Source organism: Leiobunum rupestre, chromosome 3, assembly GCF_980474605.1.
Source record: "Leiobunum rupestre chromosome 3, qqLeiRupe1.1.hap1, whole genome shotgun sequence".
Lineage (NCBI taxonomy): Eukaryota > Metazoa > Arthropoda > Arachnida > Opiliones > Sclerosomatidae > Leiobunum > Leiobunum rupestre.
Genome location: NC_143386.1, coordinates 33,498,646 through 33,516,135, shown reverse-complemented (window position 1 = coordinate 33,516,135; position 17,490 = coordinate 33,498,646).

The window sequence follows — 17,490 nt, the reverse complement described above, 5'->3', positions numbered from 1 at the left end:
TTAATTTAACCATTACTTTGCATAACTGATAAAAAACAGTATTATCAATTAGACAGGAAAGAGTCATTTAGTTATATAAAAATCAAGAAATTAAATTATCCGTGAATTTTCAAAAACAAAATCCCTAGAAAGCTGCTATTCCTGCAACACCAATTACTACCCTCAATTTAAGTCACCCAATACCTTCGCGTTAAATCTAGACGTTTCCATTCGGCGGTGCTAACTTCAACTCAATTTGTGAAAAATCCGGATAGAGGCCACCAGCGTGGAGAGCAAAGACCTTTCGCAGTCCAGTACGCTGGGACATTGACAAGAAAGACATTTCCCACACTCAGCAACCTTCAGGCAAGAATGTGTTTGAGTTAAGAAAGAATACCCAACCGCAACTATACCATCCGCCCATAGGTAGAGAAAGGTACCCGAGTGTCTCGCCCCCTTAACGGCCAAAAGTGGGAAAAGATTAAGCGAAGAAAGGCGAAGGGGCGTGGTTTTTCTTCCGGGGATCACCGCGGATTCTCCATTCAGCCGAGTACATTCCGTGCCCAATGTAAAACTGATTGAAGGCGCTCCGTTGAAAATGGTGGGCAAATACGTTCCCGGCGATTACCTCCGCGGCTCCCGGTTGCTTGAAAATCGCCACCAGGAAATAAAAATAATTTTTCCCATTCGGACCACGCGGATGATGGATGAGGAACCCAGGATTCGGTGTCAACGAGCCCCGGACAGTCCAACCAAGAAAAGACATTTCGCGGGGAAGCGAGACTGAACTATAAGTCGCTCTTTTTTTTTAGCAATCCAGCAAAGCAAAGCGGGAGAACGTGGGCGGGACTCGGGGCCCGAAATGTAACGCGCTCACCCGAGTAAAGCGACCCACGGACAAATAGCAAAATAGAACAAGAAGGACTTGTAACGATATCGACTCGTTGAAGATTTCACACGGAGGACTTAAAGTGTCGGCTCGACGCGTATTAGTATTTTATCAACAGATGTCGCTAGCGTCGAAATCAAAACAAGATACTTAAGCTACATTTGCACCCAAAAGGCGGGACATAAAAGTACCCCTCGCGTTGATTGGCTCGTTTTTAATTTTGACAATAACTTAAATTATAGTCATTTTGAGCAATATATTTTACATGGGATATATAATTTAGGTTCAAGTCCACTAACAAGGAGAGTGTACCCGAGGTGTTTTTTGCCGATTTTGTTCAAAGTCGGGGGTTAAGTAGACCTTTATGTACCTGGAAAGCTCCTAAAGGGAAAAGTTTAAATAGCAACCCAATAGGTTTTCATAACTCATGTGTAAACTTTCTCTACTTAAAATAGCATGGAAAAATCACGGATTTATATTTAAATTAAAATTTTGGCAAACCAATTGGGTAAAATTGATAAAATTGGGTGAAATCGATAAAAATGGGTAAAAAAAAGGTTTACAATCCGGGATTTTGCCATGCTATTTTACGTAGAGGAAGTTTACACTTGAGTTGTTTTAGGCATTTTAGGAACCTGGTCTAAGATGGCAATACACGTGGACGGTGGTCACATCCGCAAAGAAGTAGCTTCGTCCAAAATGGGCCGCTGTGGCGAAAAGCAGTCGGCGAATACTTTTAACTTATCGAATTTCTAGTCAGCCGCTGATCCTATTCGAAAGGTATCATCCTTCAGCCGCCTGTTTACCAACACTCGATTTGAGACTCGCGCGACGCTACCACCAGGGCCCATTCCCACAAAAAACACGCCACCACGTGACTAGCCGACATTTCAATTTCATGTTTATTCCACGAGCAGGACTGTACGGGTCTAACGGCACGAGTATCGAAAAAATTTAAGCTCAGGAAAAAGCATTTGCCTAAATTTATTGATGGGCTTATTTTATTAGATTCAAATTCCCTTATTTTCCCCGATAACTTCCAAAGATTTCCCGTGACTTACTTTAAGCCAAAATTTTGCCATTTTTAACATATATTTTAGTAATCGTATTACATTGGCAACAAAAATTAAATTCCCTGACTTTCCCCTAAATTTTAGATCTAATTTCCAATTCCCTGACTTTGCAAACTAATTCTTAAAATACCCAGACTTTTCCCTGAATTTTTAAAGGCCAAAAGTTTTATTTTATATTTTAAATTTTAGCTGAAATTTATAAATTTAAATGAACTTATATCTCAGTAAAAAAGTTATTGAAATGTTGCAAAAATTAGCCAAACTCCCAAGGAAATAAATGATAATCATAGAATTTGTCATAAATCTAGAGTAAAATTACCTTCGAAGAGTGTCAAGAAAAAGTTGAATTCAGAATTCCCCGACTTTTCCCTGAATTTATACAAATATAAAATTCCCGGACTTTTTACACCCATTTTTAAATTCCCCGACTTTTCAATGACGTGTGGCAACACTGTTCAGATTTAAATTATGGCGCTAAGCCTAAGTCGTAAAAACCGGCCAACAGCTCTACCAGAGCGTTTGTCCGTAATGTAAGGGTAAGTAAAGGGCAATTACAAAAGCCGAGCTTAGAGGCCCGGGTGGTAAGCTTCACGAGTTTGACATCCAGGTATTTCAAGCGACTTTATAAACGTAACTTTTTAAATGAGAAGATAATCATTAAGTGAAATTCCTAAATATAAAGGTCAAGTAACGTTACGACCCGTCTCGCGTATTTTCTAACAAGGGGAACTGTTTTTGGATGAAGCCCAATTTCGGTACTTTCTCAGTTGGTGACTCGAGGGTACTCTGTCGAAATTTAGTTTTTTATATCATATAAGGATCGAAAGATCCAGGCGCTGTATAGGAGCGCATTCTACAATATGGCCCGAGTACGAGCGTATTGACTATAGTTTCTTTTATCGGAAAAGCCAGACTTGAGGGAATTCCATTGTTTTACGATCCACCTTGAGTGCCCAGAAGCCGTCCTCGCTCTCAGCCCATATCACGCACACAGGGTGATCGAGAAACTGCGCTACAAGAGATCAAATATCATTCGCAGGGCCTCCACTCAAATCTTCAATTTTTTACCGGAAAAATAGGATTATATTTTAAGGACTTTTTTACAAAATTATAGGATTTTATAGGACTATATATGCTATTTCATTTACTAACTTTATGCATTTAAAAATAAAATCTATATTTAGAGAATTAAATCTTTGAATAAAAACTATTTAACCATTTTATCACAAAAATATACTAGTAGCTAACCTTGTTAACAATAGCAAAAGTATAGACTAGAATGATTTGGTATAGGAATTTATCCTATAGCTAAATTTAGAAATTTAACTGTGCGACAGGATTTGAGATGGGCAAAATATCAAAATTATAGGATTTTATAGGACTTTTGGGGGATTTTGCTAAAAATATAGGATGTTATATAGGGTATTTTGGAAAATATAAGATTTTATAGGAATTATAGCACATCTGGGGGCCCTGCATTAGCGCAATCCGCAGATTTGGAATCTTGGGCCCTGGTTGCCAACGATTTGCCCGCTTTCAAATTTCCTGACTTTTAAAAGTTTTCTCCGACTGCAACTTTACTTCCTCTAATTCTCTCATAAAAACGGTTTGAAAATAACATGAATCCCATTTAAGGCATTATAAGAACCGAAAAACATCAAAAACCTTGACGATAAAATTTTTAATACCAACTAAAAAAACTAAGAAAAACCAATCATCTGACTTTTCCTTGACTGATAAAACTTATTTTGAAATTTTCTAACTTTCGCGGGACTATGGGTGATAATAAAATTTCAAGAATATCAATTCTACAAGTGTATTTACAATTATGGCCAGTGTTGTTGATTTTAGAATATTTTTCAAACCCAAAGAAATCGATTTATTTAAAAGACGTAAATGTTATACCAAAACGATACATTTTTTTTTTATAAATGTTCAGGCCAGTAGGAAATTGGACCAAAAGGCGGGAAATCGGTTGAAATTGGACAAAGGCGGGTAATTGGTCGAAATTGGACAAAAAGGCAGGGAATGGGTCGAAAATGGACAAAAATGCGGGAAATTGTTCGAAATTGGACAAATAGGCGGTAAATTGGTAACAAAAGGCGGGAATTTGGGGGGGGGGGGGGAGAGAATAAATTGATTTAAAGTAATATTTTACGTAAGTACAAGTTACTGAATCAGTGTCCAAGAAAGGATTTTTTCAATAGAAATATATTGTCACAGTGGCTACTTGTTAGTAAACTCCTAATTCCATATAACGGAAAAACCCACTACTTTCCAAAATAATTATCCTCATGGAATTTTGCCACATCGGATATTATGAAAAACGAAGCTTTAGAGATTCAATGATATACCGTGCTAATTATATATTTTTACGAACATACGGATAATAACTATGAAAATAACCGCAAGTATAACTAAATAATTGGTTGTCTATTAAGAAATATCTTACGAATAGATTAAAATGATTTATAATAATAAAAAAATGCAAACAATTCACGTGGCCGGGTTACAACACGTAGAAGGGTAGTGGCAAGCCCTTCATGCCACGCGAGTCAACAGCTCCCTACACTCACTATTACCGTTAACCTCTGCAATATTAATATGGAAAGGGGGAACCGAGGAACTCGAGGGAAAACATTTGCCTAAAAATTTCTAATTTAGCCTAGGAATTCTAAAACAACACTAGATAATAATTCATCTACTTTAAGAGATGAAATTACTAGATAATCGAGATATAATAAAAAATAAGAGAAAGGTTGGTCGATTAAAAGATTTCATAATTCAAATCAAGTGATTATTTGAAAAAAAATCATTGATTTAAATCACAAAATGTATTACAAAGTAGTAAAAAAACGGCAAAAAATAGTTTGAAAAGATTAAAATACCTAGAAAATCACAGCAAACTAAAATATTAAATAAAATGTAATTTAGATTTCATTTCATTCAAGATTAGCTAATTGATGAAAGTAAAATAACCGTTAATTATACAGGAAATGAACCAATAATTGAACATAAATCAATAAATTAAAAATCAAATCAGATTTAAATAAAAAAATCGATTGATTTGAATATTATAAAAAAGTGCCAACCCTGAATAACAGTGAAATCGATGCCGATTAATAATGTACTTCATTGTTTCAAAATTATCAAATTATTTAATTTTCCCACTTCAAAAGTTTCATAAAATTTCCAATTTTCTAATTTTGATGGAAAGGGGAAACCGAAGAACTCGAGAGAAACCCCTTAAATCAGTGGGATTAAATAACTTTACCCCCTTTACCGATACAAACAAGATTTCTTGACACCTCGCCCTCTCGCGGCGGCTTTTGACGAATTTAATATTTTTCCAACGGTGTTTTATTACATTTGAAATGGAAATATTCGATCGTGGCTATGGAGCTTCCTGGTTAAATGTGGGAAATAAATAAGTACTGTAAGCGACCTTTTTCATATTGTTTTTGAGCCATTTATGTATATCACCTAATTTTTCGTTAAATTGTTTATAGGCTTTCAAACTGTAAACAAGTTTTCAATAGATAGGCCTTGGCCTACAAAAATAATAATTTCATCAATCGCGATTGCACCCCCTTTGCAATTTCCCCCCCCCCGTGTATCGGTAAAATCGATACTTCCGGTCGTTGACAATTCTGGCCACCAGGGTACGTCTGGAGCAAATATTGTATCCCAGAGAACTATCCCAGTAAGGTTATTTAATCCATGGTCCGAGTTTTCAGCCAGTGTCCCGCAAGCTGGGATCGAACCCGGCTCCACTTAGAAACGTTTCGACGAGCTCTTTCAATCCCCAACACCCTGTACCAACGGGCGAATTTCGTGTCGGCCGCATCCTAAAGGCAAAAGAGAAAGACTTTTCTTTGTTGGAAAGAGAGAGAACTATATTCTGGTCTTATTAAAGTTATTGAGGCTAATGACCCAAAGAGAAAAGGAGTCCTCGCTGATATTACCCCCGCTTCGAAATAGCCTCCCTTTTAATGGCGCCTCCCGAATTCCCGGCTGCTTTTATTGGGCCTCTCTCCCTCTCGGATCATTCCCCAAATAAAAGGTGTACAGCCGAAATAATAACGCCGAATAAGTCAAGGTAAATAGCCCTTTAACACCGCACCTCGTCCCGGCGGAAACCGAGGATATAAATGGCTTATCGATTATCTACTAAGTAAACAAAACTATTAAGTAGTAAACACGGGCTGATTCGAAACGACAATGTCGAACCTCGGGAAGTCAATTTCGAAGCGTATTATCGCTACTATTACAACTATAAATCCGCGTGCCACGATAAGTGGCTTAAATTTTTGGTTAAACGCTTTGAAAATTCAAATAGATTTTGTCAATCGGAGCTAATGATGGTGTACAACCACAAAAGGCTTTCGTCAGTAGATTGCAAATAAAATAGAATAATTTATTTTTTGTATTCCACGTCACAAAATAACCAAAAAAAAGGGGGTGATAACGCCCAAAATTGCACCAGGACCCGCCAAAACTATGTAACATTCCATTAGCATAGTTTCATTACTTGGTAACTTTGACTCCATAAAAACCTAGGAGCCACAAACACAGCACCCCACCCGCTACCCGTCAAAAGTCGCGCATTTTCTCGCGTACAGTTTTCATTGATTAGACGCTTTAGCGTCTACCGCTGTCGGAAGTGGAAAATTCGGAAATTGTCTTCCCCCCGCCCGTAAAACGTTCAGCGTAAAGGTTCGTCGAATGAAATTTGTACACAGCACTGCGTTAGCGTGTTTAAAGGCTAGCTGCGTTCTCCTTGTGTTTGTTGATCCTAGATAAACACTATAGTAAGCCACACAACAATTAAATATTACCAAAATCTACTAAAATCGTTGAAAAACAAGTGAGAGCATCCAAAATGAGGAAACCGTTTAACATTGCCACAAATACACCCAAAATTTGCTCGACTTGTCGTTCGCAGATTCCACTAAATCATGATAAGTCTACAATGGAATAAGTGCGAAATATTTACTGGAATATGTGTAATGACGTTGTTATATTACGCAGAAGTGCGTCAGTTCCCTTTCGTTTCGCGTTCTATTTTCTAACTGACAGTTATTTCTAGAACGACCACTCATTCTTGGTGGTCATTAGACAAATACGCGCTCTCAGCCTCCTCGTCATAGTGAGCCCGGGTCATAGTGAGCCCGGGTTGTAATTTGGTTTTGAAGTTGCGAATGTTTCTCGCTAGAGGCTCTTATTTTAGGGTTAAAAAGTGAATTTCACGTCACTCCCTCCATAGCTATCAATAATTACTTCCGACCAACTGCGAGCCATCAATAATTATTTCCGACCAGCTGTGAGCCATCAATAATTACTTCCGACCAACTGCGAGCCATCAATAATTATTTCCGACCAACTGCGAGCCATCAATAATTACTTCCGACCAACTGTGAGCTATCAATAATTATTTCCGACCAGCTGCGAGCCATCAATAATTACTTCCGAAAAACTGCGAGCCATCAATAATTATTTCCGACCAGCTGTGAGCCATCAATAATTACTTCCGACCAACTGTGAGCCATCAATAATTACTTCCGACCAACTGCGAGCCATCAATAATTATTTCTGACCAACTGCGAGCCATCAATAATTACTTCCGACCAACTGCGAGCCATCAATAATTACTTCCGACCAACTGCGAGCCATCAATAATTACTTCCGACCAACTGCGAGCCATCAATAATTACTTCCGACCAACTGCGAGCCATCAATAATAATTTCCGACCAGCTGCGAGCCATCAATAATTACTTCCGACCAACTGTGAGCCATCAATAATTACTTCCGACCAACTGCGAGCCATCAATAATTATTTCCGACCAACTGCGAGCCATCAATAATTACTTCCGACCAACTGCGAGCCATCAATAATTACTTCCGACCAACTGCGAGCCATCAATAATTACTTCCGACCAACTGCGAGCCAATAATTATTTCCGACCAACTGCGAGCCAATAATTACTTCCGACCAACTGCGAGCCATCAATAATTATTTCCGACCAACTGCGAGCCATCAATAATTATTTCCGACCAACTGCGAGCCATCAATAATTACTTCCGACCAACTGCGAGCCATCAATAATTACTTCCGACCAACTGCGAGCCATCAATAATTATTTCCGACCAACTGCGAGCCATCAATAATTACTTCCGACCAACTGCGAGCCATCAATAATTATTTCCGACCAACTGCGAGCCATCAATAATTACTTCCGACCAACTGTGAGCTATCAATAATTATTTCCGACCAGCTGCGAGCCATCAATAATTACTTCCGACCAACTGCGAGCCATCAATAATTATTTCCGACCAACTGCGAGCCATCAATAATTATTTCCGACCAACTGTGAGCTATCAATAATTATTTCCGACCAGCTGTGAGCCATCAATAATTACTTCCGACCAACTGCGAGCCATCAATAATTACTTCCGACCAACTGCGAGCCATCAAATAATTACTTCCGACCAACTGCGAGCCATCAAATAATTACTTCCGACCAACTGCGAGCCATCAATAATTACTTCCGACCAACTGCGAGCCATCAATAATTACTTCCGACCAACTGCGAGCCATCAATAATTACTTCCGACCAACTGCGAGCCATCAATAATTACTTCCGACCAACTGCGAGCCATCAATAATTATTTCCGACCAACTGCGAGCCATCAATAATTATTTCCGACCAACTGCGAGCCATCAATAATTACTTCCGACCAACTGCGAGCCATCAATAATTACTTCCGACCAACTGCGAGCCATCAATAATTACTTCCGACCAACTGCGAGCCATCAATAATTATTTCCGACCAACTGCGAGCCATCAATAATTACTTCCGACCAACTGCGAGCCATCAATAATTATTTCCGACCAACTGCGAGCCATCAATAATTATTTCCGACCAACTGCGAGCCATCAATAATTACTTCCGACCAACTGCGAGCCATCAATAATTATTTCCGACCAACTGCGAGCCATCAATAATTACTTCCGACCAACTGCGAGCCATCAATAATTATTTCCGACCAACTGCGAGCCATCAATAATTACTTCCGACCAACTGCGAGCCATCAATAATTATTTCCGACCAACTGCGAGCCATCAATAATTACTTCCGACCAACTGCGAGCCATCAATAATTATTTCCGACCAACTGCGAGCCATCAATAATTACTTCCGACCAACTGCGAGCCATCAATAATTATTTCCGACCAACTGCGAGCCATCAATAATTACTTCCGACCAACTGCGAGCCATCAATAATTATTTCCGACCAACTGCGAGCCATCAATAATTACTTCCGACCAACTGCGAGCCATCAATAATTATTTCCGACCAACTGCGAGCCATCAATAATTACTTCCGACCAACTGCGAGCCATCAATAATTATTTCCGACCAACTGCGAGCCATCAATAATTACTTCCGACCAACTGCGAGCCATCAATAATTATTTCCGACCAACTGCGAGCCATCAATAATTACTTCCGACCAACTGCGAGCCATCAATAATTATTTCCGACCAACTGCGAGCCATCAATAATTACTTCCGACCAACTGTGAGCTATCAATAATTATTACGAATCACTTATAAAAATTAATTATAGACTTAAGATATTTCGTAATTTAACATTTCACCAAATTCACCTATGACAAACTCTTCCGTTACGGGCAATTACATTTTAAAACATTAATCCCAAAAATGAAATTCGAGACAAGAAAAGCACCGCCCTAAAAAATTGGAATGAAATAAAATAAAATTTAAGAAAGAGTATGAAAAATAATACAATCCCGGAAAGACTAGTCAAAAGCATGGAGAGAAAAATGGAATTTTTTCTCTCGGAAAAAATAGAAAAAAAAAGCATAGCTATTCTTTGATCGCAAAGAAAATAATGTCCGAACCTGAAGGTGTAAAAAGAGAAAAGTAATGCGGATCCATTTTTTGGGGTTTCCCATCACCAGCTCCTTTTTCCACGTGGGAGCCAATTTGACAAATTCTGGGAGAACGGGAAATATGACAAAATAAGAATAAATACGTATCAAAAGGAAATAAGGTTTTGCGTAGAACGTCCGAATATTGAAAGAGCTCCAACTCTGAAGGTATGTAAAATACGCCATCGACATATCCCATTTTGAAAGGACGCCTGATACGGATTGGACTTGCAAAATAAGACCGATTCGCCGAATTTAGTCGTATTTTTGGAACGGTGGATCTTGGCGAAACTATTTAGAATATTCAATATACAGCTGCTGAATAATGTTGCAAAGCTATAAATTATGTTAAATAGTTAATGCGAAATCAAAGAAATATCCCATAAACCAAGAAAAGGGGAAAAAACTACCCATTAACAGAAAAAAGTTTCTGTTAATTGTTGTTTCTAATATATAATCTGTTAATTATAATAAATATTCTGTTAATTGTTGTTTCTAATATATAATCTGTTAATTATAATAAATATTCTGTTAATTGTTGTTTCTAATATATAATCTGTTAATTATAATAAATATTCTGTTAATGGGTGGTTTTATTCGTAAAAATCTGTTTATGGGTGGGTTTTTAATATTAAAAACCCAGCTAATAAAATATTTAAAAACTCACACATAAACAGATAAAATATTAAGAAACCACCGAGAAAATAGAATCAAAATTACCAATTTACTTTAGAGACTTAAATAAAATTATGTTGGTGAAAGGTTTAGAACTTCCTTCTTGGATTTTAATCAATATGCTAAATGCTAATAATATAGTTAATATAGTATAGAAACGAATATAGGAAATTTAGTACAAAAACTAAAAATAAAGTAAAGTATAGAAATTGAAGTACGGCTGTGAGCCTTCTTTGGGCATATTAAGACACCAAGGGCTCTGATTGGGCAATAGCTCGGAATAACTAGTAGGGATGCACCGATATGGGTTCAGCCGATATCAAAAAAGTTCTATCATAAGAGTAGTGTATATGACAAAATCATTGTAAAAGACAGTTCAGTACACTGTCATACCATTTTATTAAAGAAGTTTGCAAGAACATATCCGAATATGCTTCTTTTCATTTTACTTGATACATATTTTCCATCACAAATCAAACATCGTCTAAAAAAAGTATGATCTATTTTAAGAAGTCTGGCGTACGTGGCGCTGTCAATCAAATATAACATTATAGTGTTGTTCATTTTCCGGAAAAATAAAAAAATGGAACACTTATTTTTAAGGGTTTTTAATATTTTTAACTTTTTATCGATATAAAATGTCTAATAACAGTAAACATACTACAAAACATTAATATTATTACATTGTTAATCAGTTTAAAGCTAGTCGTCTAGAGGGGGGGGGGGACATAACGTCACCGGCGTTTGATTTCCATCGCGTTAGGTGACGTAAATTTTAAGCAGCCAATGAAATACCGGGACTATTCGTTTTATTTTAAGCGGAGGAGCGTACTGGGGGGACCAACGGGTGGATTGAGAGAAAGGCTAAAAACCGTCTCGACATAGACATTCTCGCTAGGTATAAATAAATACATTCTTGGTTTCACTTTTAGATTCGAAAAAATGAGGCAAAAATGCCCCTTTACTTAAAGGAAAAGTCCAGGTTGGGTAAAACTTGGCTCTATTTGAAAGATCATGTTTAAATATACTCAAAAATATCAGTCGCAAAATTGTATCTTTTTTTAATGACGAGAAATTAATTTTTAAACGAGCGAAATTTACCGCCAAGCGAGCTGCCATTTTCTTTCGCCTTCCCTCCGCAGACCGCACGCGGAGCTAGTTAAAGCCTGTTATAGCGCGAACAGCGCGTGATTAAAGTCCTAAAACGTCACCCCGAAACGCAAAATGGCAGCTCGCTTGACGGTAAATTTCGCTCGTTTAAAAATTAATTTCTCGTCATTAAAAAAAGATACAATTTTACGACTGATATTTTTGAGTTTATTTAAACATGATCTTTCAAATAGACCCAAGTTTTACCCAACCTGGACTTTTCCTTTAAATTTGCAAACAATATTAATCCAATTATGGAATGAAAACTTTTTTTTATTATTTTCAGAAAAATACGGAAAATATTCCAACTTAAAACACTAAAATATTATCATTAGTTACTTAATCGAGAAGTTTTTCCTGAAAATATTTTTCTAATATCGGTATTGGCCAATATCGGCTTAAGCCGATATTGGCCAATACCGATATTAGCAAAATAGGCACATCCCTAAAAATTATTTGGGTCGATAAATTTTCCTAATTGTCATATTTATTGTTTTTACGTTACTTATGACAGAAGTATAATAGGCGACTTCAATCAAAGATTTGTTTAAAAAATAACTTGACTTATCTTTCGGAAAATATTATACGCTTTTGTTATTATTATTAAAAATTACTTTCTATTTCTAGGCAAAAGTAAAACAAATAAAAAAAATTAAAAGGCGGTAGTTTACATAACACTCAATCAGAGCACCGTCCGCCTGCCATTTCGCATCAGACCAATATCAAATAAATCAAATCGCCCCCTTCATATAGAGACTTTGGGCGTCCCGATTTAGGAGGCCAGCCCGATATTTGACAGCTCGCCATTCCTCGGCTAACATTGATTTCAGCTATGGTTTAGACAAGCCCATTATTATCGAACAATGGCAAAACGGTTGTCGAGTAAATTTGGACACCGAGAGATAATTAACTGTCGAGTCTTCGAAACATGAACGCGACGAACGAACACACTTACGCGATCACTCAATAATAAATGGCTGTCGACGAAACGATATGAAAAATCGCTTTTATGGCGCCGTATATTTAGAATTAGACGATCTCCTCGCGATTGCATCGGCGGACTTAAATTGCGGGTAGGGTCGCGGCATAGTGGTTAGCACTTTCGCCGGGTTCTCTGCCCACTGGTTACGCGGGTTTTCTCTCGAGTTCTTCGGTTTCTCATTTCCATGAAAACTTATTGAGATTAACGGAAATAGTTGGGTGGCGGAGTGGTTAACACTTTCGCCTCGCAGCGAGATTAGCCGGGTTCGATCCCAACTTGTGGCACTGGGTGAAAACTCGGAACAACTCCTACAGCGTTGAGTTGGCAAGTTATCTCCACACTGGTTTAAGGAGTTTTCCCCCGAGTTGTTCGGTTTCTCCTCCCATAAAAACTTGTCGAGGTTAACGGTAATAGTTAGTGTAGGCTCGCTTGGCTTGAAGGGCTTGCCACCACCCTCCTACGCAATATAACCCGGCCAGGTGATTTAAAGGCATTAAAAGTCGCTTGATGACTTAGGCCTAAGGTGGTGCCTTGGGTATTATCCTAGCTGGTTATTATTAGTTGGTTACCATGGTAACTATCGAGTTAATTTGTTCCGAGTTGCGGCAGGAAGTGGGTAAACGGCGGGTCTGATGATTTTTATTTGGTCTTAAGCTTTGAAGTCTAGAATCTTATTAATTTTTCCTGATTTTTGTTTGGGGTAAACTACGGAAATTTGTGATTTCGAATCCCTGACCTATCCTGGTTATCCATGACCAGGTTTTGGCAACATCCCTAACCAATTTGGGTTATATTCCTGGTAATTTTAATGTTTTCATAGGTAAAAGAGCAAAATGAAATATTTTCTTTAAATTGCACAAATTTATTTATATTTATTTATTTATATCTCTCGAAAAAAGGTGCCATCTAGGAGCAACAAACACAGCACTCCACACAAGGAGATCGCTACCCGTCAAAAGTCGCGCATTTTCTCGCGTACAGTTTTCATTGGTTAGAACCGTTAGACGGTTTAGCGCCTGCTGCCGTCGGAAGGGGAAAATTCGGAAATTGACTTCCCCGTTCCGTAAAACGTTCAGCCTAAAGGTTCCTCCAATGAAATTTGTACACAACACTGCCTTAGCGTGTTTAAAGGCTAGATGCGTTCTCCTTGTGTTTGTTGCTCCTAGGTGCCAGCCACGAACGCGAAAGATAAGATTCATTTTTCGCCAACTATATTGGGAATATTCTCTGCGATGCAAAAATTGTTGACTAATAAAAATACCCGACTTTTACGATAATATTTAAATCTGACTTTCCACCCAATTTGTTGATCCCCGACTCATCCAGGTTACCCGGATTCCGTACGAACCCTGATACAGTAATTTAAATTTCGTTCAATTTTAATTTCGCTCAAGTAAGTTTGCAAAAAAAAACTAATAATAAAAACCGGTTTTTATTATTCGAATAACACAAGCAATACTCCGCCCATATATTGATAAAATATTACTACGAAATGGCAAAGGTTGGCTCGATTTGAAATTTCCGTTATAATAAGTCTTTAGCCTTAGAGTTTAAAACCATCTATTTTTAGACCACCAGGTTCATTATAAAAAGTCATTAACATCAAATTATATGTAATTAAAACTTTGATGTGCTTTTTCGGTATACAGTGTTCTGATTTGTTCATTTCACGGTTAATCAAAAAAACAGCAGGGTTCGGACAAAATTTTCGGATTGAATTTCCTTGACCATTTTTGTACCATAAATGAAAGGTTTGAGATAAAATATTGCAAAATATTTAATGCATTTTTAATACATCTTTCAAAAACCCATTTGCCTGAATTATTGGGGCCATTTTAAAATTCCCTGATTTTTTTATAACCACTTTCTAATTCCCTGACTTTTCCTTGATTTTTATAACCATTTTCAAATTCCCCGACTTTTCCTTGATTTTTATAACCATTTTCAAATTCCCCGACTTTTCCTTGATTTTTATAACCATTTTCAAATTCCCCGACTTTTCCTTGATTTTTATAACCATTTTCAAATTCCCCGACTTCTCCTTGATTTTTTAATACCATTTTCAAATTCCCCGACTTCTCCCAGATTTTTTAATACCATTTTCAAATTCCCCGACTTCTCCCAGATTTTTTAATACCATTTTCAAATTCCCCGACTTCTCCCAGATTTTTTAATACCATTTTCAAATTCCCCGACTTCTCCCAGATTTTTTAATACCATTTTCAAATTCCCCGACTTCTCCTTGATTTTTTAATACCATTTTCAAATTCCCCGACTTCTCCCAGATTTTTTAATACCATTTTCAAATTCCCCGACTTCTCCCAGATTTTTTAATACCATTTTCAAATTCCCCGACTTCTCCCAGATTTTTTAATACCATTTTCAAATTCCCCGACTTCTCCCAGATTTTTTAAAACCGTTTTCAAATTCCCTGACTTTTCCAAGTTTTCCAGGTCATGTACGAACTTTGAAAAGCCTTTTATGATTCAACACATTTCGACTCTTTGTAGTCTAAAGATTTATCGAAAATACGCTCAACGAAAAGATCCCAATGTGAAAACTAAGTTCAACGAAAAATACGAATGTTGTCGTGAGATAATAAATTATTTTCATTTCAAATAATTTAGAAAAAATATGCTAAGACTAGTTACGCAAAGGGTCGTGAATAGAAACTTAAAATTAATTTTAAAATTTGTCAAAACGTTTTAAAAATTATATTAATTAGAATTATATAAAATAACAAAAAATTAAACAACATGATTTTTTTATATTTTTATGTAGCCTAAATTTTTTAGGACCCAACTTGAAAATTTATAAATGAACCGTATGCCAGAATTCTTGGTCGAACGGCCACTAGAATCGAAAGATTTACAACATTCTGTATACCTTAACGATCCAACAAAGAGATAATTTTAGAATGAAGTACACGAAAAAGGGAATCAAAATATTTGTATCAAAATCACCAAAACAGACGCGGCGCTACGCTTTTAGAAACACCGATTGTTGGAAATTTATTTCAAAACATTAAACAAGTGATATTAGCGGCGGCGGCGGGATGGTTTGACCGTTGCAAATGTCATTTGCCAAAATTGATCATCCCAACTCGCTTTTAAGTTAACAGGGGAGATTAAGCCAAAATTCGTCCACTATCAAGTACTTAGAAGCTTCGACGCTCAAATATTTTAGGACTCCAGTTTCGACGCTCATTACGTCCGCTATTACCTAATAATCTAGCGAACCAATCGAATAATCCTTTAGTTAACGATTAGACCACGTCGAAAATTTAATTGACCAATAATTATCTCAAAGTGGAATGCCTTATTTTGATTTACATAGAACCGTTTTCCAATTACGATAAATAATCTATTGGGAAATTACCTGAAATACCAGACTTTAAAATATCCGTTTAAATTAGTGTTGTTAATTTTCTTTTTAAAGGTTTTTAATGTTTTTAACTTTTTATCGATATAAAATGTCTAATAACAGTAAACATACTAAAAAACATTAATAGTGTTACATTGTTAATTAGTTTGAACTAGCCTTTAATTTTTAGATTCGAAAAATTTAGGCGAAAATGCCGCTGAATTTAAATTTGAAAACAATATATTAGACTAATCATGGAATGAACACTTTTTACAACACTAGTTAAATCAATTTGATTTAAAAAACAATTTCTAAAATCATTGATTTAAATCAACAATTTTCCTCCTAATATTTCTAAAAAAAATTACAAAAATGGTGGTTGCAAAATAAAGTAAAGTAATTACAAATACTAATTAAATTTTACTCAGATTAATTTAAATTGTAGTTTACCAACGCACGAAAATTATAAATAAGTTTTCACAAAAAGAGGCAAAATGTAAAAAAAAAACAAAATTAGATTTCTAAAAATTTAAGATTTTTTCGATATCACCGAAAAAGGATCAACAACCCTGACAAACAGTCTGCGTTTAACAAAGCTACGTCTACACTCAAAGTCCCCCTTGTACCGTTGGCTTAACCGGTTAACTCGTCTTTCATAAGAGGATATTTTTATTCAAGGTTGCCACAGAATTTTAAGGTTCATACTCCCTAACTTTTCCAGGTTTCCACTGGATCAATTTCAAATTTCCCTTAATTTTTTCAAACCAAAATTGGCATTTTTTTACTTCTATTTTAGAAAACGTTTGCCACTTCCAACCAAAAAAATCCTTTCCTATTCCCAGACTTATCCCTGAATTTTAGACAAATTTTGAAATTCCCCGACTTATCCCTGAATTTTATACAAATTTTGAAATTCCCCGACTTTTCCCTGATTTTAGTCCCATTTTGAAATTCCCTGACTCTTCCCTGAATTTTAGTCCCATTTTGAAATTCCCTGACTCTTCCCTGAATTTTAGACCCATTTTGAAATTCCCTGACTCTTCCCTGAATTTTAGACCCATTTTGAAATTCCCTGACTCTTCCCTGAATTTTAGACCCATTTTGAAATTCCCTGACTCTTCCCTGAATTTTAGACCCATTTTGAAATTCCCTGAATTGAAGTCCCATTTCGAAATTATTGACTTTTCCCGATTCTGTTGTAGCCCTGTCGTTGAATGAAATAAAGGGTTTTCTTAGTCTGTATTCGACCGTATTCTGCCTGAAGCCAAACCCGGTGATTTCCCTGGCGTCCGAATCTCAGGATCCGAGTCGTTTGAATTTGTAATGTTACACCAACCTCTCATTAAACAATTTGGCAGAATAATATTTATTTCGGTAAAGAAGAACAAACGACGAGGAAATCTGTGTTTGGACAGAAGCGCGTCA